Source organism: Ambystoma mexicanum, chromosome 2q (genome assembly GCF_040938575.1).
Source record: "Ambystoma mexicanum isolate Mex_15411 chromosome 2q, UKY_AmexF1_1, whole genome shotgun sequence".
In the NCBI taxonomy this organism is placed as follows: Eukaryota; Metazoa; Chordata; class Amphibia; order Caudata; family Ambystomatidae; genus Ambystoma; species Ambystoma mexicanum.
In genome coordinates, this window is record NC_090924.1 from 183,700,998 (window position 1) to 183,726,240 (window position 25,243).

Below are 25,243 nucleotides of genomic sequence, written 5' to 3' on the forward strand. Positions count from 1 at the left end.
GTAAACAACTGCACCATTTTGATGATTTTATGGGACGATCGCCAAGGGCCCATATGCCCTTACGCGGTACTAGCAGCTACAAGCAACATATCAACCTTTACGCTAGCCTACTGCCTACTTGATGGAACAGCCTTGCGGTTCAACGTGGGACCAAAGTGCTTCTTTTAACGAAAACCAACACCCTGTGTACCATAAAGGAACAGCGCGAGACTCACGATAAACTTTTACGGATTTGCGGATCGAGATAAAAGAAAATAAATGGCATTCGGAGTTCATATGGCAATTGCTGAATATTCTATAAACATTTTAAGTCAAATAAATGTACTTTACCAAATTTACCGTGTTGCTGTTTGATTTTAAAGTACAGTTTCATATTCCAAATTGTGGTGCGCTGTGTTGTGAGTTGATCTGTGTTGGTTTCCGGGTTCTGTGTGAAGTCACGTAGAAGACGACTGGGCGCGTTTGTCTACGCAGCACAGCAACGTCACGGAGAGAGGCAGGGAATAAGAATGTTTTGATAATGTCAGGCTCAGGGGCGGGGGATATGATTTAGTGCCGCAAAGGCAGGTCAGCCAGGGCGATGGGGGAAATGATAGGATTATCACAAAATGGCAGCTCCCTGATGCCTGTTTTTGCGTGCGTTTAATGGACGAAAACTCGGGTAAGGTCCATAGGACATTTTTCTAAAATCGAGCAACTTAGGCTTAAAAACACATGGCCGACCCGTAGGGGCAATAATCGATATAGGCAAATGAATGCAAGTTGATAACTGGAACAATAAGGGCATGTGGCACAGGCTTGGCAGAAAGACAAGCCTCTTTTTAACACAGAAACAGCATTCAGCATGCCACATTGGCATAGAAAGCTGGGGACAGGATCCAAAGATGTAGCTAGATAAACAAGGAAACACTCCTAATGCTGCTACCCACTATGTGAATGGGCAAACACTTTTTCAGTACCATGATAACCTGGTCTCTTTACAGAAGGCAGAACAACGCAGGAACTGAAGGTAAATGTCGGAGAACATCCGCCGCTTTGATTCATACAATCATGAAAGACATGCTAGAACGGCTGTCTTAATAGCCTGTTTCTTTCACAGAGACACGATTAACATATGCGTTTCACCACGCATCTGCAACACACGTGGCTGGAGCCGTGAGGGTTGCAAAAAGAAAAGCCTTTGGGGCTTACCAGATTTGACAGAGAGCGCATTGAAAGTGATCAGGTAGGACACTCTTCTGTCCTTAAACTGTGTACATAGAATTTTGTAACGCTGATACTAAATGAAAATTTCTGTTTTTCATTTATTTTTTCTGGCGTACTAATTGAATATTCGTGGGACAAACAATATGGTATGTGTGAATTTGTTTATGAATTGTATACAAATCATTCAATGAACTTGTATTGACAAATGTATGACTATGCGTAGCTTGATGATGTAATCAAGAGCCTATATACAGCCCTGATGAAGGTTTACACCGAAATGAATAAAATATTCCTGGCCAAAACTGCACGGATCTAACTGATGCTTTGACTCTATGAGAACGTTGGATGTAAATATTTTGGGAATTTGCAGCCCTCTCTAGGAGCCAACTGAGAAGCGCCAGTTATAATAAGGCAAAGTTGCCTTGTTTTCTTTTGTTTGAGCTTTACATAAAGCGCCATAATACTCAGTGAGCACATTACTTTTCTCAGCTCTCTCCATAGCTGTCGTGGTATTCTCCTTTTAATTTTGCCAATCTATGCAGCCTTTCCGCCCTCTTATAAGGCAGGCCATCATTCATGCTGATTACATCACCATATGTTCCAACCGTAACACATTTCACATAAATCCTTACTTCTGCTACCGGCTATAATCATTCTTATCTGATGTATTTGAGACAAGAGTGTTTCAGCTCGCGACTCCACACATATTGGGTCCATTTTCGTGATCTTACCTTTGCGAACTCGAAAGTCTCCACATAAAGTCTTCAATACACCACCCTCGTTGTTAATGCATGCACACTGAACATGCACATTCAACATGTCCAATATTGGCGAAACATCTCCAACTGATCATTCCTTGTCTCAAATATATTGCCCCTGTATCCCACTCTAAATTCCAAGTCGGTCAATGCCTTTCTTGGGACCGGGCCTAAACCAATACTTTGAGACATACATAATCGTCGCCAGATGTGTACACTTGTCAATTGTCACTTTGCCTAGGGGCCCGGTGCGCATTATAAATGAATAAACAATAACAATATGATGTGTGTTATTTCACGAATCATCTGAAAATATATCATTCCTGGATGAGGCATCATTTACAGCAGAGTGTGCTCTCCCTTGGTTTCATGGGTTTGTCGCCATCCATATAGATCTCCATAATCTGTATGAGCAGCCTTGCCATCCTTGATGGGGGTCTGTTTCTATAATTATTCTGATTAAAATAAAAGTAAACTAGTCTATTGAAGTCTCCACTCCATGTGGTAATCGGCCTAAAAACATGGTATTGTGTCCTTTTGCTGACACGCGTTTTTCCGACAGGTGTTCTGAAGCGGGCGTTAAGCCAAAAATTCTGATCAAAATATTTTTGGGGGGTGTGTGGGAAAGGGTAAAAAAAAGGCTTATGGGGAAGGTAAATACAAAATATATCATAAATTACGTGGGGCTTGGAAGGGGGACCCCCCAAAAACAATTTTTAAAAAATGAAGTTTTTTGGCAAAACTCCTGTGGCAAAACACCCATCGGAAAAAAGGGGTTCAGCGAAATTACATGGAATCAAAAAACACATGCAGATTTGAGGAAAGACTTTCAAAGACCACTGGACGATTAGTATCAGTGCGTTAAGTGTTGTCTAAATCTACCGTTGTTCTATTGAGGATTCCATGAAAAATCCCCCATCAACCGTCTCAGAATCTTGCCAAATTTCGTTTGTGCTTTTTTAGGAAAATGTGTCTGTTATTTCATTAAGGCCATCTGGAGTGTGAGCATAGATACACTCAGATTCCTGCACTAGGTTACTGATATATACCCTGCTGTTGCCACACTTTGCCGCACAGGAAGGATGCTGCCGAACACGGCATATATGACAGAAGACACAAGATAGGATCACTATAACATTTCATTTTTTACTGGAAAAGTTATGTGACACAGCCCCAGACATTGCTTGGGCACATATGCATCAATTAGCCACAGCACAATAACTTCTGCAGGATATATGAGAGGACAGAGAATGTGAACACTATCGGGGCAATTCATGGAATAAATGTACGCCGAAAAGGGGAGCGCAAGTGTGAAATTCACAGCACACGTGTGCCAAAGCAACGCACGCAGCCGTTGATCGATTCATGGAATGTGCTGCGCTAGTAAAAGCTGGGATGTGTGCCAAATCCGTGGGAGGCGCACACAAATGTCACTAAACGGCGTGCGCTACGCACATAGGGAAAGCGCACATAGCGTAGCGCACACAAGAAAAGTGGGAGGATCACAAGGCGTAACACGCGGAATGGGGAACAACACGTGAAAATGTGGGCGTTACGGGGGAAGTACAGGAGGTAAATGCTCGCAACGCCCACACGCACGCTAACAACACAAATTCATGGAATCGAACAAGGGAAAGGCGTGCGCCAAAAAAGACACGCTAATCCGGAAGCACGTACGCCAGCAGGAAGCAGGTGTAAGCGGCCCCGCGTAGCATAAAAGTGCGCGCAAACAACAAACAAGCTCAGACGCTACAGTGAATATACTGTTCCTCGCAGCAATGGCCGTGGGACACCTCAGGAGGAGGAGGATAGCCAGGCCCCACATTTTTTTACCCAGGACCACCCTTTTTGGGATGCCTGATGACCAGGTGTACGGGAGGTACAGGTTTCCACCACACATAATCCTAGACCTGATGATGGAGTGGGAGGATGACCTCACATCACCCACCCTGTGCTCGCAAGCACTGAGCCCCTTGGAAAAGGTGCTCAATGTACTGCACTTCTTGGCTACTGGTTCATTTCAGCGGACAAGTGCCATAGTGGGGGGGGTGTAACAGTCCACGCAATCACACTGCCTACACCAGGTGTTGGCCATCCTGACTGCGCGCCCCTCAGTCCGCAGGCACATATACATGTCCAGAACACCTGCAGAAAGGCAGGCTATTGTCCAGCAATTTTACGGGGTGGCACACTTCCTCAAAGTCCTAGGTGCCATTGATTGCACCCATGTTGCTCTACGTCCACCCAGGGCCACTGAGCATATCTATTGGAACCGCAAGCACTGGCATTCCATCAACCTGCAGGTTGTATGTGATGCCAAGGGAATCATCACCTCAGTATATGCCAACTATCCAGGGTCCAGCCATGATAGTTTCATATTCAGAATGTCACCCCTAAACCGGGACCTGGAAGCTGGCCGGCATGGCGACACATCGCTAATTGGTGAGTATAAAGGCTTCTGCACATGCATGCATGTCACAAACTGAGAAATGGAAAAACCCCACTAATGACAACCATTATCACCTCCCCAGGGGACAGTGCCTACCCTCTGAGCACCTACATGATGACGCCAATTCGGAACCCCACCACACCACCCGAGGTAAGATACAACACAGGCCATATTGCAACCCGGGGCATAGTGGAGCGGACATTCAGAGTGCTCAAGTCACGCGTTTGCTCCCTTGACCGCTCTGGTGGGCAGCTGCTATAGGCACCCCCAGTAGTGTTCAGGATCATAGTGGCAGAATGTGTCCTGCACAACGTTGCAACCCGGCAGGGCGTGCCAGTGGACATGGTGGTGCCCCCACATCCCCAACCACATGCACGGCCACTGTGCATGGAAGGTGAAAGGGGACATGGTGAGTTAGCCAGGACCCAGCTTGTGGCAAATTACTTCACCTAAAATCCCACCCCTGCGGAGTGCACACAGGCCTGGCACATACCAGCTCACAATCAATGATGATGACAAAAGGGACAGTCAACTGTCACAACCATAACAGCCTGAGATTGTTCACCAGGAAGTGCTACATTGTGTGCATCCCTAGCTACGCAAATACACCCAATGCTGTGTCACGAAAAGGCACAAATTAATGCAGCATGAAGGACTACCCCCTTGCGAAATACCACGTCAAAATAGTGTCATGTCACCCAACATCTCCCCAACACACCATGGCATGGCATGCAATGTGAAAGCAACCAAATGAGTGCACAACACATGACATAAGTGTCACAAAGTGCACTGTCTTAAATGGAAACAGGCCACAGACAATTTGCTCTCAATAATGAATACAAAAAGAACACACATGAACAAATACTTACCAGCAGGAGAAAACATCAGTACATGGTCGAACAGTGGCAATATATTACAATAAAAAATAAAGGTAGTGCAAGTGTCATGACCTGACTAAGGCAGCACATCGACCCCTTCCAACTGCAGATTGTTGCTGGAAGGCAAATGTATCAGTGAATTGCATACAACATGAACTGCATCTGCAAAATAGATGGGCTTGTTAAGACATGAAGAAGGTACATGTATATAAGGAAAAAGTCAGGGATGTAGAACCATACATATATCCACCATGCAGTGGAGATTTCTACAACAACACTCACTAGGGATGTATACACAGTTTTGACTACAGACTGTCCACACAACTTATGGGATCCCAATGTCACTGTGTAAGTTACTGTCACTTGGTCACACCCTTTGCAAGCCCATGGAAAGGGAAAGCAGGAGTGGTGTGTTTGTCAGGAACCCAATCCTCTAACCCGAAGACAGGACAAGCCTGCATGTGCCCAGCTGGAATACACAGTGGATGCATACGGGAGCCACACAAAGCACCACACTGTTAAAAAAAAAAAATGGCCAAGTGTGGACAGGGAGGGTGGCACCCAGGAGGGACGAGGTACAGGGTGCAACCCAACACCCACATGCGTGGATGTTGAGAAAAAACAAAAATACCTCCATGGGCTCATGGCCTGCACGGCTACGCTACAGTGGGAGAACTGCCGTCTCTGTCATAACCCTGTGGTGGTACATCAGAAAGTAGACGTGATATGGGAGGCAGACCACGCCAAGCCCTGGCATGCTCCTCCATGGCAGCAAGCATGTGGGTGTGAAAGGTTTGGTTCTGCAGGATGATGGTACAGAGATCCCCATGCAGCACCTCACGGGTAGCACGCAATTCTGCCTGCATGGCCTCGCGTGATGCCCGGATGTCCTGATATGTTGCCTGGAGCTCAGCTAAGAGTGTACGTGTCGGCTGCTCCAGCTGCTGTTCTGCCCTTGTACTCTGGGATACCTCAAGTTCACCCTGAGTATCTCTGAGGGAACTTTGTTCTAACCTGAGGGCTTCCCTGTGGGCCTGTGACTCTACAGATATGGCTGTGCGCAGAGTCTGCAGTCCAGCCCGTCGATCCCTGTCGGACGCCAACATGACCTCCCTGTGTGAGTGGCAAATGGAGTCTGTTGCCTGCTGCTGGAGCTCCATCTGCCTTTCAGGGGGTAGAATGGAAGTGGCCACCCTATCCATTGCCTGAGCCACCATTTCACACAATGCCCCCTGTTGTGCTGCAATACTGTACATGGAGTTCTCTCACACAGTATTGCCTGGTGGTGCACGGCCACTGCGTTGGCGGGCACCACACCTGTTAGAGGCAAGGTGATGTGCACCTTGCTGTGCTGGCACTGCCTGAGGCTGCAGGACTGTATTCCTCCTTTCATCTGCTGGCCCGGGAACAGGAGCAAATATTGTGGAGTGTGACCCTGCATCCGTAACCACCACAGGCGGACTTTCCAACACTGAAATCCCCATAGAGGGGTCTACCCCCGGTGCAGGTGGGTTGGACAGAACAGCATCCCTGCCAGAAACACTCACCTGCGACGGCACATATGTCTCAATGTCCGATTCAGCACCTGATTCATAGAAGTCTCCGGAGGTGTACCCAAAGACACCCGTGAACAGTATGGTCTCTAGGAGTAATGGGTTTTCACCCTCGTCCTCCACTGGTGCCCAGTTGTGGCTGTGAGTCCACCTGGATCTGCGCCATCTCCTCCACCTCAACAGCATCAAGTGCCTCATCATCTGCAAAAACATGAAAGATAACAAATGGAAACAGGCATGAGCACCATAGCACACACACATAGGCATGACGAGGCAGAGATCCAGTTCAAAAATCACACATGTCCCACATGACAATAACTCTGGCATGCATGCACTGTCAAAGAGTTGGAAGGGGGGCAAAAAGCACACACTGATGACTGCAAGTTGGAAAACCAACACATGTGCTGCATGCTGGATAGCACTGGCATCAAACATCAGCCTGTGAGTGGCATGGACAATCCACATACATGACACATGCCATCACAGAGATGGCACGTACCATAGCCATGGCAGATTTGACAAGGACACCCAGATGGTAGCAATTCAGTACTGTCACCCATCCATGTGAGATGGACATCACGAAATAAAACATGTAAAAAAGAGTGAGAAAACACGCATGTGCCACACACTGCAACAAAGCCAGTGTTCACTGATGCAGTGATGGCAGGCACATGGATACATCAATGGTTGGTCACTTCGAAATGAGAGGATACAATTGTCATGTTCAACATTCAAACAGGGCCCCAAAATGATAGTGTGCAGGCCATGTGTAGGTGCACATTACTCAATCAGCCTGATTGTACAAATCTTTCCCCTAATAAGTCAATAAATGTGGGCCAGTGTGTGGAGTAATCTATGACAGAAGTATATCACATTTGGGTCAGTAGGCCACAAAAATGTCTCATAAATATGCTAATCCTTTCATCAATCAGGCTGAATGAAGAGGAAAACAGTATGAACAATGTTGTGGCAAGAGGACAGCTGAAGGCCAAGTGGATTAATCATGTGCAAAAATTGAACTGTGGTCAGAAGGGATACTGTGAAACGGAAACACAAGGCTGAGGAATGGTTTTGAGGGGCCACATGGATGACCCATAGCAGTCATGACTAGACAGCCTCACCTGGCACTCAATCAGAACACATCAACCAAGCAACATACACAGGGATTGCACACACATGCATGGTGACTCACCGGACATTGCTTCAAGATCTGGTAGGTCTCCCACGCCTTGTATCTGATCCTCTGTGATGAATGTTCCAGTGACAGACTCATGTTCAGTGAGTTGTTCCTCCTCTGATGGAGACCGCCCGCCAGTTACCAGAGTAGAGGAATGATTTGAAGCCAGCTTTTTATTTGCTCTGTGTTTCAGGCCATTCCAGCGTTTAGAGCAATCATCAGCTGTGCGCTTCACCAATCCAAGGGAACTAATATGGTCTGCGATGGTCTGCCAGTGGGCCCTACGTTGAGCAGTCGTAGTCTTGCACCCTGCAGTCACCACCATTTTGCGGCCATGGGCCGACACATACCCCACAATTGCATCTAGTTCTGCATCATTGAAACTAGGCTTCCTTGATGTGCCGGAGTGGGTTGCTGTGTCTGGGGTCCCAGCCTGTACTGCAAGAGCACCCTTCTTCCTCTTGGGAGGTGGTGCTGACCCTGAGTGGCTTACGCCGCTCTGGTTGGTAGGGGCTGAAGCGCAGGTGGACTGGGCACTGGAAGTTGCCAAAGGCACGATGACCAAAGATCTCACTGCAGGCATTGGCTGCTGGGTGATGTTGGCAGGACCAACCTCAGTGTGATGGACTTGGACAGACACTTTCCCGGCTGGGAGACTCAGAGCTGGTGTGGATTGAGCTGCAGCTGCCCCTGCAGCCTTCTCACCCTGGCTACTTGGGGCAGCAGATGACATTGCTGTCCCAGATCCATGTGGCCTGGTGACAGCAACTTTCAGCGCCACACGTGGCTTAGACTTGGTGACACGGAAGTCAGCCTGGGAGTCATCCTGTGCTGGTTCTGTTGACAATATGGGCCGGTTTAACAAGGGCTGAGCTGGGATGGTGTCAGCTACATCTCCACGAACCATTGGGGGTGGGAGGGATAGGTGTCCCTGATTGGTTCTCCACACACTGGCCACTTGGGCCACCCTGCACATCCTGGCCACGTCCCCGACCAAGCCCACCTCTTTAAGCTTGGCCACCTTTGCCTCCCTTATTGCTTGGTCGCCTCCCAACCATGGCACTGATGTTGTTGTGCATATGGGAGTTGCAGTAAACAATTGTCCTGGCAATTGGGGTGAAAGGGGTAGGGTACTAGATGTAATTCGTACCCTAGTGCTCTAGCAAGGCTGTCTGTGACCTCTGGGGGAAGATGACGGGTCACACAATGCACAGGCACCCCGAAAACAATATTTAACATGCACGCAACCCCTAGTAGACCATGTGCGTGGAAAAATGAACCCGCACTACGCTGTGGCACCCAGAAACACAAAAATAAGCGTACCTGTGATACACGCAGCCTACAATGACATCTGAATGGGTACGCGACACACAGGGACAACCACAGTTGGAAAATACGTGCGCGACGCACCGCCTGCCTAGAAAAAAAAAAAGTGAAAAGACGCATGTGTGCGCGTTGGCAACACCCCCGTCAAAAGAAGAATTAAACGCTGTCTGAGTAAACAGGGAGTGCGAACTGGAAACGTTGTGAAGTTATCGCGTGTGAACCGACAAGAAGTACAAGAATCACCCGCTCGCTCTCCACAAAAAGCACGTCCAAGAAATTGGCATCCTACGGGTACCTTTTAAGCCAGCCCACACGTGCAACGTCACTTATGCGTGTACGCGCTAAGGCCCTTTCCTCCAATTGCACACAGTGTGTAACGCTCACCTGATTCTCGCAGAGGCGCCGGTCTTGACTGGGCGACTACCGTATCTTCAAAGGTGATGTGTAGCACCCGGTTGGCTCTTTGGGCTGGACCTCTGTGCACTGTATGCCTGACGTGTAGAGTAAGATGTCTGCAGATAGAAAATATGGGGTTAATGAACTGGGGTTATTGGGGTGTCCCTATCTCTTTCCTCTTCTCCTCTCCTGTAGACCCCCAAAGGTTAACGCTCTCACCTTAGGTAAGTGAATGCCGAGCTCTCCATCTGCCTCGGGGCAGGGTGCTGTAACCAGTTTCTTCACTGGGTAGGTAGCGCAGGCCTCTTGACTTCAGAGGACTGCTGTCCGTCGTTTACTGCACGAACGGTAAGTTTTGAGTCATTCAAATGTCCTTAAAGTCTTTAGTAATGATGTCTCTTGTTTTGCAGGGTTCCGGCGATGGCGGATGACGGGCTGAAGTGAGTTGAAAATGGAGCCCGTGTGATGAATAGAAGCGCCTGGAAGCACGTAAGTAAGCGCTTGTTGCCTGCTTCACTATGCGCTCTAACTGTCTTTTTATTTTGCAGGTACGAGTTCGGAGCGGCTGCAGGGTGCCGGAATACCCACTGGATTAGATGTGGAAAGGAGTAATGGCACGTGAGTATTAAAGTTCCCAAATGTCTTTAAACGCACCTTGTTTTGTCTTTCAGATGCGGGATGCAGCGCCGAAGGCCTCCGGAGCGTACGAAGAGTAGGTAAGCCTTTGCCTTTCAGATGCCGGAATGCTAACCTGTTCTTTCTTGTCTTTATAGGTGTTGCTGAAGACTGGATTCAGGATGGTAAGCCTTTGCCTTTCAGATGCCGGAATGCTAACCTGTTCTTTCTTGTCTTTATAGGTGTTGCTGAAGACTGGATTCAGGATGGTAAGCCTTTTTCCTTAGGCCCAGGACCGGATGCAGAAGACACGATGAGCGTTCTGCTGCAGAGGTTGCAGAATAACGCAAAGCAAGATTCATCCACCGGGTGTGGTTTAAATAGCCTCCTGTAGTGCTTAGGTGTCTCCTTCCACAGCCACGCCTAAGTAAGAAAAGAGTTCCTGGTAAGAAAAGAGTTCCTGCCTTCCAGAACAGTTCCAGTGTTCTGAATCTAGGGAGTGGCTCCAGCCCCACCCAACAGGAAAAGTAGTTCCAAACAGAAGAGGATCAGAGGCTCAACTGGCAGGCAAGTAAGCAGCATGGTCTACTGAAGGTAAGTCCACCCAAGCATTATGAGCCCGGCGCTTCCAGCGCTGGGACTGGGCATATTTATGAGCCTGGTGCCACTGGTGCCAGGACTGGGTCCAAAAGGTCCCAATTGGGACTGGTTGGCACTCGGAACCTGGGTTATGGATCTGCTTCCAAGGGAGTTGGGAAAACCCTGACCTTTTGGAAGCAGAGATCATGACAGTACCCCCCCTCAAGGCCCCTCCCAAACCGGGCTTCTCCGGGGGTTTTGGCTTGTCAGGAAATGTTCGGTGAAATCTTTTGATTAGGCGAGGAGCGTGGACATATTCAGCAGGTTCCCAGGATCTCTCTTGGGGGCCGTAGCCTTTGCAGTCAATTAGGTAGAATAGTTTAGATTTGGAGATCTTGGAGTCCAGAATGCTTTTGACTTCAAACTCGAGTTCTCCATCCACTAGGATAGGTTTTGGAGATTTGGTTAGTCGGGTTTGAGGTTGCACGGGTTTTAATAGAGAGACGTGGAAGACCGGATGTATCTTCATGTGCGGGGGCAAGTCCAACTTGACCGCTACTGGGTTTACTATGGTAGTGATGGAATAGGGACCAAGGTATCTTGGGTTGAATGTGCGTGGCCCTTTTAGAGATAGATATTTGGTGGATAACCAGACTTGATCCCCTACTTGATAGTGAGGGGCTTCCTTCCGATGTTGATCTGCTCCTTTCTTGTATTGTTCTTTAGCCCTTTGAAGGTGAGAAACAGCTTCCTTAAAGGCTTGGGTGATTGTAGAATGCAGGTAGTCTACTGCTGGTGTTTCAAGATCTTGGAGGGGATCCAACTCCGAGGTTCGAGGGTGACTGCCGTACAAAAGAAAAAACGGGGTTTTCCCAGTTCCCGAATGGACAGAGTTATTGTAGGCATACTCGGCTATCCAAAGGATATCTTTCCAAGTTTTTTCAGTTTGTTGCAGCATGCAGCGTAAATACTGTTCCAGAGTTTGATTGGTCCTCTCGGTTTGTCCGTCGGTCTGAGGGTGGTGACTGGTCGATAGTCTCACATCAATTTGAGCCGACCGACAGCAACTTCGCCAAAAATGAGAAATAAATTGACTACCTCGATCCGAAATTAGAACCGAAGGAAAACCGTGCAGTCGGACGATGTTTTCGAGAAATTCTCGGGCCAGAGTTGCTGCTGTTGGCAAGCCTTTGAGCGGAATGAAATGCGCCATCTTGGAGAATAAGTCCACGATTACTAGAATTGTATTGTATCTGGAGCATGGAGGTAGATCGGTGATGAAGTCCATAGAAAGCGTATGCCAAGGGCGAGGTGGGATGTCAATAGGGCGTAAGAGGCCTGCTGGTCTTTCCTTTTGACTCTTGTTTTGGGCGCATACTCCACAGGACATTATAAAGTCTCTGATATCTTTTTTCCAAGACGGCCACCAGAAGTAGCGCTTGATCTTTTCTGAGGTCTTGGCTAAACCGGGATGACCTTCCATTAAAGAGTCGTGATAACAAGAGATTACTTTTTTCTGTAAATCTGTGCTGGGTAGGTATAATCGTTCTTGGAAATACAATAAGTTGTCCTTTACTGCAAAGTCCTTTCCCTGCAGATGCCAATTCTGTATGTCTGCTGGAGTTACAAGTTGCCTGGCTTTATCCTTAACTTCCTCTATGGATTCTGTGGCGATTACACCCAGAATTCTTTGATCGGGAATGATTGGTACAGGTTTAGGGTTGACCAAGTGTTCTTCCACTCCCATCCGAGAAAGGGCATCGGCTTTACCGTTCTTTGTACCAGGTCGATAGGTAATTATGAAGTCAAACTCGGCAAAGAATAATGCCCAACGGAGTTGTCTAGAGGATTGGGCTTTTGCGGTCTTCAAATATTGCAGGTTTCGGTGATCCGTAATCACAGTAACGGTGTGTCGGGCCCCCAGCAGATAATGCCGCCAAGCCTTAAAGGCAGACTTGATAGCCAGAAGTTCCTTGTCGGTAATCGTGTAATTGATTTCAGGAGGCGAGAATTTGCGGGACCAAAATGCCACGGGATGCAACTGATTGGTTACCGGGTCCTTTTGTGATAGAACTGCCCCCATGGCAAGGCTTGAAGCATCAGTTTCCACGATGTAGGGGAGTTCGGGGCGAGGGTGTTTTAAGATTGGTGCAGAGATAAATTTAGTCTTCAAATCCTGGAAAGCTTGTTCCGCCTCGGTAGACCATTCAAAACGTTTGTTTTTCTTTAACAAGGCAGTGATGGGCTGGACTATTCGAGAGAATTCGGGGATAAACCTGCGGTAAAAGTTAGCGAAGCCTAACATGCTTTGCACACCTTTTACGGAGGATGGTGATGGCCATTTGAGAACTGCATCGACCTTCTTTGAATCCATACGCACTCCGCCAGGTGATAATATGAATCCCAAGAATTCAACTTCAGTCACGTTGAAAACACATTTTTCCAACTTAGCGAAAAGTTTGTGTTGACGCAATCTTTCGAGGACCATTTTCACGTGTTTCCGATGTTCAGATTCCGATGAAGAATAAACGAGGATGTCGTCAATGTAAACAACAACACATACATCTATGAGCTCTCTGAGGACATCGTTCATAAAATATTGAAAGGCGGCCGGGGCATTGCAAAGTCCGAAGGGCATGACCTGATATTCAAATAGCCCATACTTGGTGCGGAAGGCCATCTTCCATTCATCGCCCTCTTTTACTCGTACCAAGTGGTAAGCTCCTCTAAGATCCAGCTTTGTATATATGCATGCTTTTCTGACTTGGTCCAGGAGTTCAGGGATCAAAGGTAACGGATATCTATTCTTAACGGTGATCTGGTTCAGGGAGCGATAATCGATACAAGTTCTAAGGTCTCCTTCCTTTTTTGGAACGAAGAACAAAGCTGAAGAAGCAGGGGACTTGGAAGGACGAATAAACCCATTTGCCAGGTATTGATCCAGGTATTGTCGAAGGTGAAGGTTCTCAGGCTCGGTGAGGGCATAAATTCTACTACAAGGAGGAGTAGATCCAGGTATCAGGTCTATCTGGCAGTCATAAGACCTATGAGGAGGTAGAGAGTTAGCCTGATCCTTCCGGAAAACATCTTGGTATTCTAGGTATTCGGGAGGTAACTGGGGAGTCTCTGAAGAAATTGCGGCCAGTGCAACACCAGGTGGAGGGTGACAAGTAGAGACACATTCTGGAAACTGGACCGTTCTTGCTCGCCAATCGATCAGAGGATTGTGTTTCTCTAACCAAGGTATTCCTAGAATAATCTGAAACTGAGGGGCCTTGATCACATCGAACACGATCTTCTCATGGTGTCCATCTTGACTTACTAGCGTCACCTCTTGAGTGGTATGCGTTACTGGCCCGGAGGCTATCTCCGTACCATCCACCGTAGTAATGACGTCCTTTACAGCCTTGGGACAAAGAGTTAGATTCATCCTCAAAACCATTTCATGATCCACATAATTGCCGATGGCACCGCTGTCGACGTAAGCTTCAATTGCATGTAATCGATCCGGATTATCAGGGCTAATGAGGACCATAGGTATCACGAAATGCGAGGTCACGGAACTGGTTTTCACGCTCGGCAAGAGGACCTCTATTCTTGTCGGGCGAGGTCGTTTCCCTGCTCAGAGTTTGTAACTTTGGTAACTGCAGCTCCTACTGCCTTCTTGGCAGGTTTCACCGGACAGTCTCGAAGAAAGTGCCCTGAGTTTCCGCAATATAGGCATAATTGCAACTGTTTCCTCCTTTCCCGCTCCCTTTGTGTTAGAGGACCTTTCAGACCCCCTATTTGCATGGGTTCCCCGGAGTCTACTCCTTTGGAAGGAGTTGGCGGTTTGGAAAATACTCGAGCATCAAACTTGGAACGATCGGCCTTCCTGTTCTGCAGCCTGTGATCTATTTGAACGACCAAGTCTATATAATCCGAATAGTCTTGTGGGGGATTCACTACTTGGGCTAAAACGTCTTTGAGCTCTCCACGTAGACCTCTATAAAACAGCGTAATCCTTTTGTCCTCAGGCCATTGAGTTTCCACTATTAGTCTATTGAAAGATGCAATATAAGCCAAAAGGTCTTGATTACCCTGTCGCAACGAAAGAAGCTCATTGTCCAAGGCCTGCCCCTGTGAATGTCTTGCGAACAGTTTTTCCATACTAAGCTGAAAGGCTTGAAAATCATGGAGAACCGGATCATCTTGATTAACTAGAGGGATCGACCAGTCTGCCGCATTGCCACTAAGGTACGAAAGTACAAAAGCTACTTTTGCTTGATCAGTTGGAAAGGCTGCTGGCCGGCATAAGAAGTGCAACCGGCACTGATTGATAAATACTGCAAACCTCTTTGGGTCACCAGAAAATCGTTCGGGCGGAGCCAGAGGTACATTCCCAGGTAGGTTGATCTGCACTGGATTCATAGAGGATGTTGAAGGAAGATTTGCCCCTGATGCGGGTAACGGGGTCTGTCCGGCTTGTGACTGTAGCACTTGTCTAGCAAGATTGTCTGTTCTCTCCTTGGAAATAATTAGTTCCCTTCTTAGAGCATTCGTTTCCTGACGAGCTGCATGCACTTCTGCCCTTAGTTCCCCAAGTAACCGGGCTAGGGGGTCAGTATCCGAGGTTTCCATAGCGCCTGGGCGAGAGTTTTGCGGTAGGCTTTGCGTTCTGTAACGCTCACCTGATTCTCGCAGAGGCGCCGGTCTTGACTGGGCGACTACCGTATCTTCAAAGGTGATGTGTAGCACCCGGTTGGCTCTTTGGGCTGGACCTCTGTGCACTGTATGCCTGACGTGTAGAGTAAGATGTCTGCAGATAGAAAATATGGCGTTAATGAACTGGGGTTATTGGGGTGTCCCTATCTCTTTCCTCTTCTCCTCTCCTGTAGACCCCCAAAGGTTAACGCTCTCACCTTAGGTAAGTGAATGCCGAGCTCTCCATCTGCCTCGGGGCAGGGTGCTGTAACCAGTTTCTTCACTGGGTAGGTAGCGCAGGCCTCTTGACTTCAGAGGACTGCTGTCCGTCGTTTACTGCACGAACGGTAAGTTTCGAGTCATTCAAATGTCTTTAAAGTCTTTAGTAATGATGTCTCTTGTTTTGCAGGGTTCCGGCGATGGCGGATGACGGGCTGAAGTGAGTTGAAGATGGAGCCCGTGTGATGAATAGAAGCGCCTGGAAGCACGTAAGTAAGCGCTTGTTGCCTGCTTCACTATGCGCTCTAACTGTCTTTTTATTTTGCAGGTACGAGTTCGGAGCGGCTGCAGGGTGCCGGAATACCCACTGGATTAGATGTGGAAAGGAGTAATGGCACGTGAGTATTAAAGTTCCCCAATGTCTTTAAACGCACCTTGTTTTGTCTTTCAGATGCAGGATGCAGCGCCGAAGGCCTCCGGAGCGTACGAAGAGTAGGTAAGCCTTTGCCTTTCAGATGCCGGAATGCTAACCTGTTCTTTCTTGTCTTTATAGGTGTTGCTGAAGACTGGATTCAGGATGGTAAGCCTTTGCCTTTCAGATGCCGGAATGCTAACCTGTTCTTTCTTGTCTTTATAGGTGTTGCTGAAGACTGGATTCAGGATGGTAAGCCTTTTTCCTTAGGCCCAGGACCGGATGCAGAAGACACGATGAGCGTTCTGCTGCAGAGGTTGCAGAATAACGCAAAGCAAGATTCATCCACCGGGTGTGGGTTAAATAGCCTCCTGTAGTGCTTAGGTGTCTCCTTCCACAGCCACGCCTAAGTAAGAAAAGAGTTCCTGGTAAGAAAAGAGTTCCTGCCTTCCAGAACAGTTCCAGTGTTCTGAATCTAGGGAGTGGCTCCAGCCCCACCCAACAGGAAAAGTAGTTCCAAACAGAAGAGGATCAGAGGCTCAACTGGCAGGCAAGTAAGCAGCATGGTCTGCTGAAGGTAAGTCCACCCAAGCATTATGAGCCCGGCGCTTCCAGCGCTGGGACTGGACATATTTATGAGCCTGGTGCCACTGGCGCCAGGACTGGGTCCAAAAGGTCCCAATTGGGACTGGTTGGCACTCGGAACCTGGGTTATGGATCTGCTTCCAAGGGAGTTGGGAAAACCCTGACCTTTTGGAAGCAGAGATCATGACACAGTGACACCCGGACGTGCAGTTTTTGCACGTGTACAATCAACATGCACCCGTGTTGAGGGAAACGCCCTTGCGTGTCACGTCACAGACGCGCTTACGCGCTAAGGGCCTTTCCTCGAATTACACGCTGACGTGCAGTTTTTCACATGCCAAATCACTTCGTATCAAGCTGGCCACGCGAAAACACACGGAAGACCATGCTCCTGCCCAGAAGGCCATTTTCCTGCCCCCCAGACCCCTGAGCATGCTCCCACCTGCCATCTGCTGCTGCCTGCCTGCTGCCCACGTGCCCTGCTGTTTGGTGCCTGCACGTCAGCCTTCTGCAGGGGTCCAGTTGCTGTGTCCACCCCTGCTGGAACAGAAGACTCCCGACTGGTATACTATCGCTCCACAGCCTAGCCCCAGGACCCAGTTGCCCAGCCACACCTGCCTTGGGTGTTGCCATGTCGGGGCAAACACCATCCGAGTCCACTCGCGACCCCCAGCCAGAGTGGCAGAGGGCTACCAGCTTCAGCAATAATGAAGTTGGTATCCTGGTGGAGCAAGTTCTGGGGCATTATGATGCCCTCTTCACACCATCGCGCACCAAAAAGGGAGGAAGGGAGAGGATCTGGGAGGACGTAGTGGTTGCCATCAACGTGGAGGGGGTGGCAACCCGCGAGTTCAAACACGTCCGGAAGCGCTGGGAGTACTTCAGATCCAGGACCCTCAGCAAGGCCCGGCGCCTCTTGAAGGCAGAGGATGCAGAGGGGTGCTGGGTCAGCCTGACCAACATCCAGATGAGGGTCCTGGAATGCATTAGCCCAGCTCTCCACGTCCAGATTCTTCAGAGGCAGACCCGTCTGGAGTCGAGCGGTAAGTGGCCATGCATTGCTGTGTGAAACAGGGCATGTTGCAGTGTGCTGGTGGTCAGCTACTTGCCTGGATGGTGCATGTGTTCCAATGCAACATGGGGAGCAGCATGCGGAATGCACACATGAATGCATGCCTGTCTCTGTTCTTGGACATGGATGGGGTGTGAGAGATGGGTGCTGCTGTCATGGACATGTATGGTGTACATGTCTGTGTGTCTGAGTAGCGTGTGTGTGACTTTTAAACACCATGGATGCATGACACATGTCCGTGATGATGTGTTGATTCACTGATGCAGTCTAGTCATGATTGTATCCACTGTGTCTGTGGTGTATGAGGCCAGATGCATGCCCCTCTGGTGATGTGTGTGCATGGGATCAGTATGACAAATGATGCATGTGAGTTTGAGACAACAGTTATGTCAATAGAGGCCCAGCGTCGAGTGAAGAAGAGGGTGGAGACGGCACTGTGGAGCAAAGCGGTGGGGATGCCTCCACCGGCCAGCGACGCAAGGCCCAGCCACCCTCCCAGGAATTACCATCATCCGGGAGGAGGGGACTGGTGCCGCATCTGCCACTACGGCTGCAGCGGAAGGGCCGTGTGAGGCCCCACAGGGGCTTGCGATGGTGGAGCATCCAGGTTGGTGGTCTACACAGAGGAGGCCGCTACTGAGCCACACATGGGGCCTGCTGGGGGTCGTACCACTGGTGCAAGTGGTGCAGTCCAGGGACAGGGGAAGGAGGCAGCACAGGTCACCGCGGAGGGGCCTGTGCATCTCACTGTCCCTGAACCTGTATCTGCACCACCATGCACCAGCAGGGATGCCCCATCCCAGGCCCATCGCCAGGTCGGGGGGAGGCCCACGTCATCTGGCACTCCACTACCTGAGGACAAGGAGACCTATGACCGTATGGGGTCCGTCCTGATTGGTGTCGCTTTGTGCACGTGTGTCATTTGTGATGACGTGCGTGCTTCCTGGGGGGACCACGCACGCCATCACGAAGAGATGCGTGCCAACATGGCACTATTGGGAAGGGCCATGGTCGGAGGGTTCCTACATGTGTCGAGCACACTGGCGGCCCTCTCCTCCTCTGTGGAGAATATGCGCCAGTCATTCTCCCTGCCGTCTTCCGGCCTAGATTCCACCAGGGCTCCCTGTGGACCCAGCCCGACCAACGCAGCCAGCTTGATGGAGATCACATTCCTGTCACAGTCGGGAGTCGGAGGTCCAGCAGGGTTTGACAACTCACCCACTGGAGGCCAGCAGATGGAGGATGTGTCGGCATCATCGGGCAGGGCACATGGACAGCAGCAGCAGGCTCAAGGTGGGAGCAGTGATGACTCGGGGCCATCAACATCAGTGGGGCAGGCATCGGCCGGAGGGCAGGAGGACCCTGGAATGGGCGTGTCTTCCGTGTGGCAGCAGTTGGGCCAGCGGATAGATGCCAAGCGGCAGAGATGCCGAGCGGCAGCGGGCGGAAGAGGCACGGCTCAGCATGGTCAGGGTGGAGTTCTCCATGCGCAGGGCGTTGAGGCGGGCTGACTGCATCCCTGCAAGACCTCGGGGCCAGGGGAGAGGCCTGCCTCCGGGACATCGACATGGAGTTCGATGATGCCCTGGCCCGGGACATCACAGAGTGAGCAGTAGGACTTGCCCGTCGCCATTGTATATAGTTAGTTAGCGTTAGGTTTCATTTATGTTTTTCTTCCATTTGGAGTGCTTGGACTATGCCCCACCTTTTTGGAGTTAGTTCTTTATTAGGTAGTTTTTTTTGTAGGTTTCATTTCTATGGTTGGGCTCACGGACCCTGGATTTGTTATTTGTATGTAGTTGAACAGTGGATTTATCGTCATTTTATTTTTTTTTCACAATGGAGCAATGGATTTTACTTATTTCTTTCCCTTTGGATTTGCTTTGTTGGACGGAGACTTTGGACACATTTTCATTTGGATTTATTTGGATTCTGATTTCATATTCTTTTTCATTTTGGAACATGCTGCATTTTATTTCTTATTTCCATTATTGTGTGTTTTCGTTTGATTCACTTCATTTTGTGTTGAATACATTTTTGTTTCATACTTCAGTGTGTGGTATTCTCTCATTAGTTTCATGCATGTCACGATGTGGGTTTTTACATTCACTGGCATCCATTGTGTGTGTGTGACGGACATGTGTTGATGTACATACATGCCATTTAGGTTGTTTCATGTAATGGGCATTTCAATGTGGGGTGGATGTAATACTTGGTTGGTTCTTTGGGCAGGGGTGGCGTGCAGTGGGATTTGGGTGGCCATGAAGGCCATGAGTGTGGATCATGATGACATGTTGGGGGGGACATGAGTCGGGCCTGCTGGCAGGTGCCCCTCACTGCCGGGTGGGTGGGGGTGCAGGGGTCCATGAGTCAGGGCCTGCTGGCAGGTGCCCCTCACTGCTGGGTGGGTGGGGGTGCAGGGGGACATGAGTCGGGGTCTGCTGGCAGGTGCCTGTCACTGCCGGGTGGGTGGGGGTGCAGGGGGAAATTAGTCGGGGCCTGCTGACAGGTGCCCCCTACTGCCGGGTGGGTGGGGGTGCAGGGGGACATGAGTCGTGGCCAGCTGGCAGGTACCCCTCACTGCCGGGTGGGGTGGGGGTGCAGGGGGACATGAGTCGGGGCCTGCTGGCAGGTGCCCCTCACTGCCGGGTGGGTGGGGGTGCAGGGGGACATGAGTCGGGGCCTGCTGGCAGGTGCCTGTCACTGCCGGGTGGGTGGGGGTGCAGGGGGACATGAGTCTGGGCCTGCTGGCAGGTGCCCCTCACTGCCGGGTGGGGGTGCAGGGGGACATGAGTCAGAGCCTGCTGTCAGGTGACCCTCACTGCCGGGTGGGGGTGCAGGGGGACATGAGTCGGGGCCTGCTGGCAGGTGCCTGTCATTGCCGGGTGGATGGGGGTGCAGGGGGACTTGAGTCGGTGCTCACTGGTGCATGGTGACATGTGGGCTGGCTGGGGGGCATGACCAGGGTGGATGGGCTACCTGCGGGGCATGCCCAAGGTGGATGGGCGGCCTACGGGGCATGGCCTGGGGTGCAGGGTAGTCCCCTGTGGTGTTGGCTGCCTGCAGGGCCTGGGGAGGGGGGAGAGGGCACACCTGGGAGGACCCACACTGCCAATTTGTGTGTGAAACTTCCTGTGCACCCCCAAGATACACGTACCCCTCTCGCACAAGGCCTATCTCGCGTGATACTCCCCGCGCACCCCCAGTGATACACGTACCCCGCTCGCCCAAGAGCTATCCCGTGTGAAACTGCACGCGCACCCCTCAGAATACACGTACCCCGCTTGCCCAGCGAAATCGCATGTGAAACTGCACACGCACCCCAAAATACACATACCCCGCTCACCTAAGGCCTATCGCGTGTGAAACTTCCCGCGCACCCCCAAGATACACGCATGCCGCTCACACAAGTCCTATCGCGTGTGAAGCTGCACGCGCACCCCTCAGAATACACATACCCCGCTCGCCCAGCAAAATCACGTGTAATACTCCCAGCGCACCCACAAAATACACATACCCCGCTCGCACAAGGCCTATCGCATGTGAAACTCCCCGTGCACCCCTCAGAATACACATACACTGCTCGCATAAGGCCTATTGCGTGTGATACTCCCCGCGCACCCCCAAGATACACGTATCCCACTCGCCCAAGGCATATCGCGTGTGATACTCCCCGCGCACCCCTCAGAATACACGTACCCCACTCGCCCAGTGAAATCGCATGTGAAACTGCATGCACACCCCTCAGAATACACATACCCTGCTCGCCCTGCGAAATCACGTGTAATACTCCCCACGCAACCCCAAAATACACGTACCCCACTCGCACAAGGCCTATCGCGTATGATACTCCCTGCGCACCCCTCAGAATACACGTACCCCGCTCGCCCAAGGCCTATCGCGTGTGAAACTTCCCACGCACCCCCCAAATGTACTGTCCCGGCCCTGTGAACTGGTGCAGGGTTAGCGTGGTCCTTTGTACTGCATTGGGGATTTAAATGCATTATCCTTGCGCAAGCGGCATTCTTGGGGGCGTAACTGGCACTGCGGGATGTTGTCTGCGTCAGCGCTCAAAATGGCTTTGATATTCCATGAATACGCAGTGCGCCAGAATGCTGTTTAGCGCACACGGCTGGCGCACACTGGCGCACGCTACCTCTCTGCGCTGCCCGCGTGCGCTGCCTCTGCGCTGAAATCTATGAATTACCCTGTATATGTAGCATAGCTTTGAGTTAGACGGTTCTGGTCGAAACACGTGTTGGCTTTTGCTTTTAGCATATTTGAGCACAAGATAACACACTATTCTAACAAAAACAAGGACCATTTCTTGCAGGAACGATTACTTTTTTAATAGATCTGATCAAATAGGATATGCACGCATAGGTGCACCAATACACAAATGTTCTATCATTAATAATACAGTGAGAAGAAACCTAAGATTGTTTTTCAATTGTTTTCTTTGTTCATGGTATGCCTACAAGTAAAATTAGGAAAATCACATGTAACCAGCTGCAGAGTAAGCCTGTGAGAGGCCATTCACCTGTACCCCGAATCACCAGAATGTTGGTGATTTGTGTTTCAGTGGCCCACCTAAAGATTTCCCAAATTCAGGAGGAGCAATTCATGTTCCTATTGGTTTCTTTCTCATCCTGTTGGCTGAGGCAGGCCCCCCCATGGTAGTTTTGTATTTCTATTTCCATGAATAAATATTCCTTGCTCTCTGTTATGCTTGTTTATACTGTCCTCTGCAGGGCTCTGCCACCACCAGGAAAGTGGACTAAACATAGAAGAAATACCTCATATTTGTATACAGTGTAGTGAAGGAGGTAATTCATTGGGCCTCATTACAGCCTGTCAGGTTTGGACCGCTGTGATTCCGTGAAGGTGGTAACAAATTTTCCGTGTCCGCAAGGTTGCGGAAAGACCGTCCGATTACGTGCTGTCGGTCGCGCGCACCACACGGATGCGGAAACGTTGTCACCGCCATCACGTAAAAAGCCACGGAAATGGACATAGCGCTGCCACAAGTAGCGCAAAAACCGTGTCCACCTCCGTCGCCACGGACACGTAACCGGAAATACCATGATCGTCAAAACAGGAAACAGAGAGGCGGCTATCATATAAACCACAATCCATTGCCATCCAGAGTCAGCACAAGCAGAATCCACACTGTGAGAAGGCAAAAGGGACCACCAGCATGTCTGCCAGGATTCCAGCTCAGAGGCAGCGCAAACAGCGCTTTAGTGAGGCAGAGCTAACTGTTCTGGTGGAGCACATAGTGGAACATGCAGAGATGCTGTTCAGTGCCAATCAACGGCGTGCCACACAGCAGCGGAGGAAGGAAGTGTGGGCGGAAGCAGCACACAAGTGCACTGCTGTGGGCGTGACTGTGAGGAGCGTAAAGGACTGCCACAAGCGGTGGGACGACCTCAGGCTGAGGGTTCGGAACCTGATCTCCACACACCGCCAACGCAGCAGTGAGACAGGTGGAGGACCCCCTTCCCCACTGAGGCTGCAAGCATGGGAGGAGCGTTGCAGCAGTGTCCTCCACCTTGAGGGCATCCATGGGATCGGGAAGGCTGAGGCAGGAGTGAGCCCTCCTGCAGATGCTGGTGAAACATGAATGCCACATGAGAATATGTTGATGGCATGACTGGGCCAAAGGACCCATTAACAACCCCCCCCCCAAGCAGTGCATGACTGGGCCAAAGGACCCATTAACAACCCCCCCCAAGCAGTGCATGACTGGGCGAAAGGACCCATTAACAACACCCCCCCCCCCCCAAGCAGTGCATGACTGGGCCAAAGGACCCATTAACAACCCCCCCCCCCCAAGCAGTGCATGACTGGGCCAAAGGACCCATCATCATCCGTATTGGCAACCAATATCACAACAATGCATACCCCCAACAATCAGGTGCATGTACTTAACACTATTGAATGATCAACCTGTATGATGCATGTGATGCACCCATCAGCCACCACCACAACACTCATTGCATGTCCTCTGTGTCCCCACAGCTGTGTCAAGTGACAGTGATACTGCAAAACAGGCCAGGCAATCTGCACCGGCACGTGTCCAAGCCACCGCCCCTGCACAAGAGGATGCTGCCAGCAGTTCGGCATCTCTGCCCCAGTACCAACTGCAACAAATGTGCCGGCCACCACCACCAACATCCCCAGCGTCTCCACGCTGCCTGAGTTAACACAGATGCCACGGGAACCCATCATGCCCACCCAAACCAACACAGAAGGCAGCTGCACTGCAGAGGAGGTGACCTGTAGTGACAACAGTGCCCCTGCAGAGCACTCTGATACTGGGCCACAGGGGGAGATGCCCACATTTGATGACCTGGGATCCTTCCATCAGCTGAAGTTTAGTCCCACATCACTCCGAAGTCCCATGAGGTCACCCACCCCATCTATGGCAGAGCTTAATTCCTGCATGCAGCGGATGGAGGAGCAGCAGGCTACCCTCACCCAGCTGGTGGAGAGGCAGCTCGAGGAATCTAGGCTGCAGAGGGAGTGCTACGTGGCCTTTCAAGGTCCATTGGACGCTTTGCCAGCACTATTGTCACCCTGGCACCATTTGTGCGGGAGGGTAATGACAACACCTCCAGGCTCATAGAGTCCATGTCGATTGGGCAACAGGCAAATATTGCACGTATGCCATCTATACCTGATTCTGTGCCATCCAATACCACCACCCCATCCAGCTCCACTACTGCCAGTCCAAGGAGGCGCTCGAGTCGGCTAACGGGGCTCTCGGGCAAGGATGCACAGGCACAGAAGTGCACACGGAAGTGATGGCATGTGTGTGGAGCACTGCAGGACACACATGGACTTGAAGGGTGTGAGGGGTGGGTACGTTTGGGTGGTGGGGGAGGTTGTTTTGTGTGTTTGAACATTGAGGTCTGGGTGGGGGTGGGTACGTTTGGGTGGTGGGTGGGCACGGGGTGTACAGCTTCCCTAACCATTGCACCTCCTTCCCTGTTGTTAATTCATCAATATATCATCATTTGAAATCAAAACATACATATGTGGACATCTATCATTTCATTTGCAGTACAACAAATAATTTATTGTCATCACCATGTCCATGCATTGCTGTGAATCTGCTGTGTCTCAAAAGTAAATGCGAATCAGTTCATCCCGTGCTCTTTGGCCATCAAGTGCACCCCCATGGGGAGGTGGTGCCATCCCATCCCCATCCCCATCTCCATCTCCATCCCCATCCCCTTCTCCATCCCCATCTTCTTCATCTGCGTCTGGGGGCATTGGGCTGTTCCTGCACAGGCAGAGATTGTGCATCATGGCACATACGAGCGTGATTTT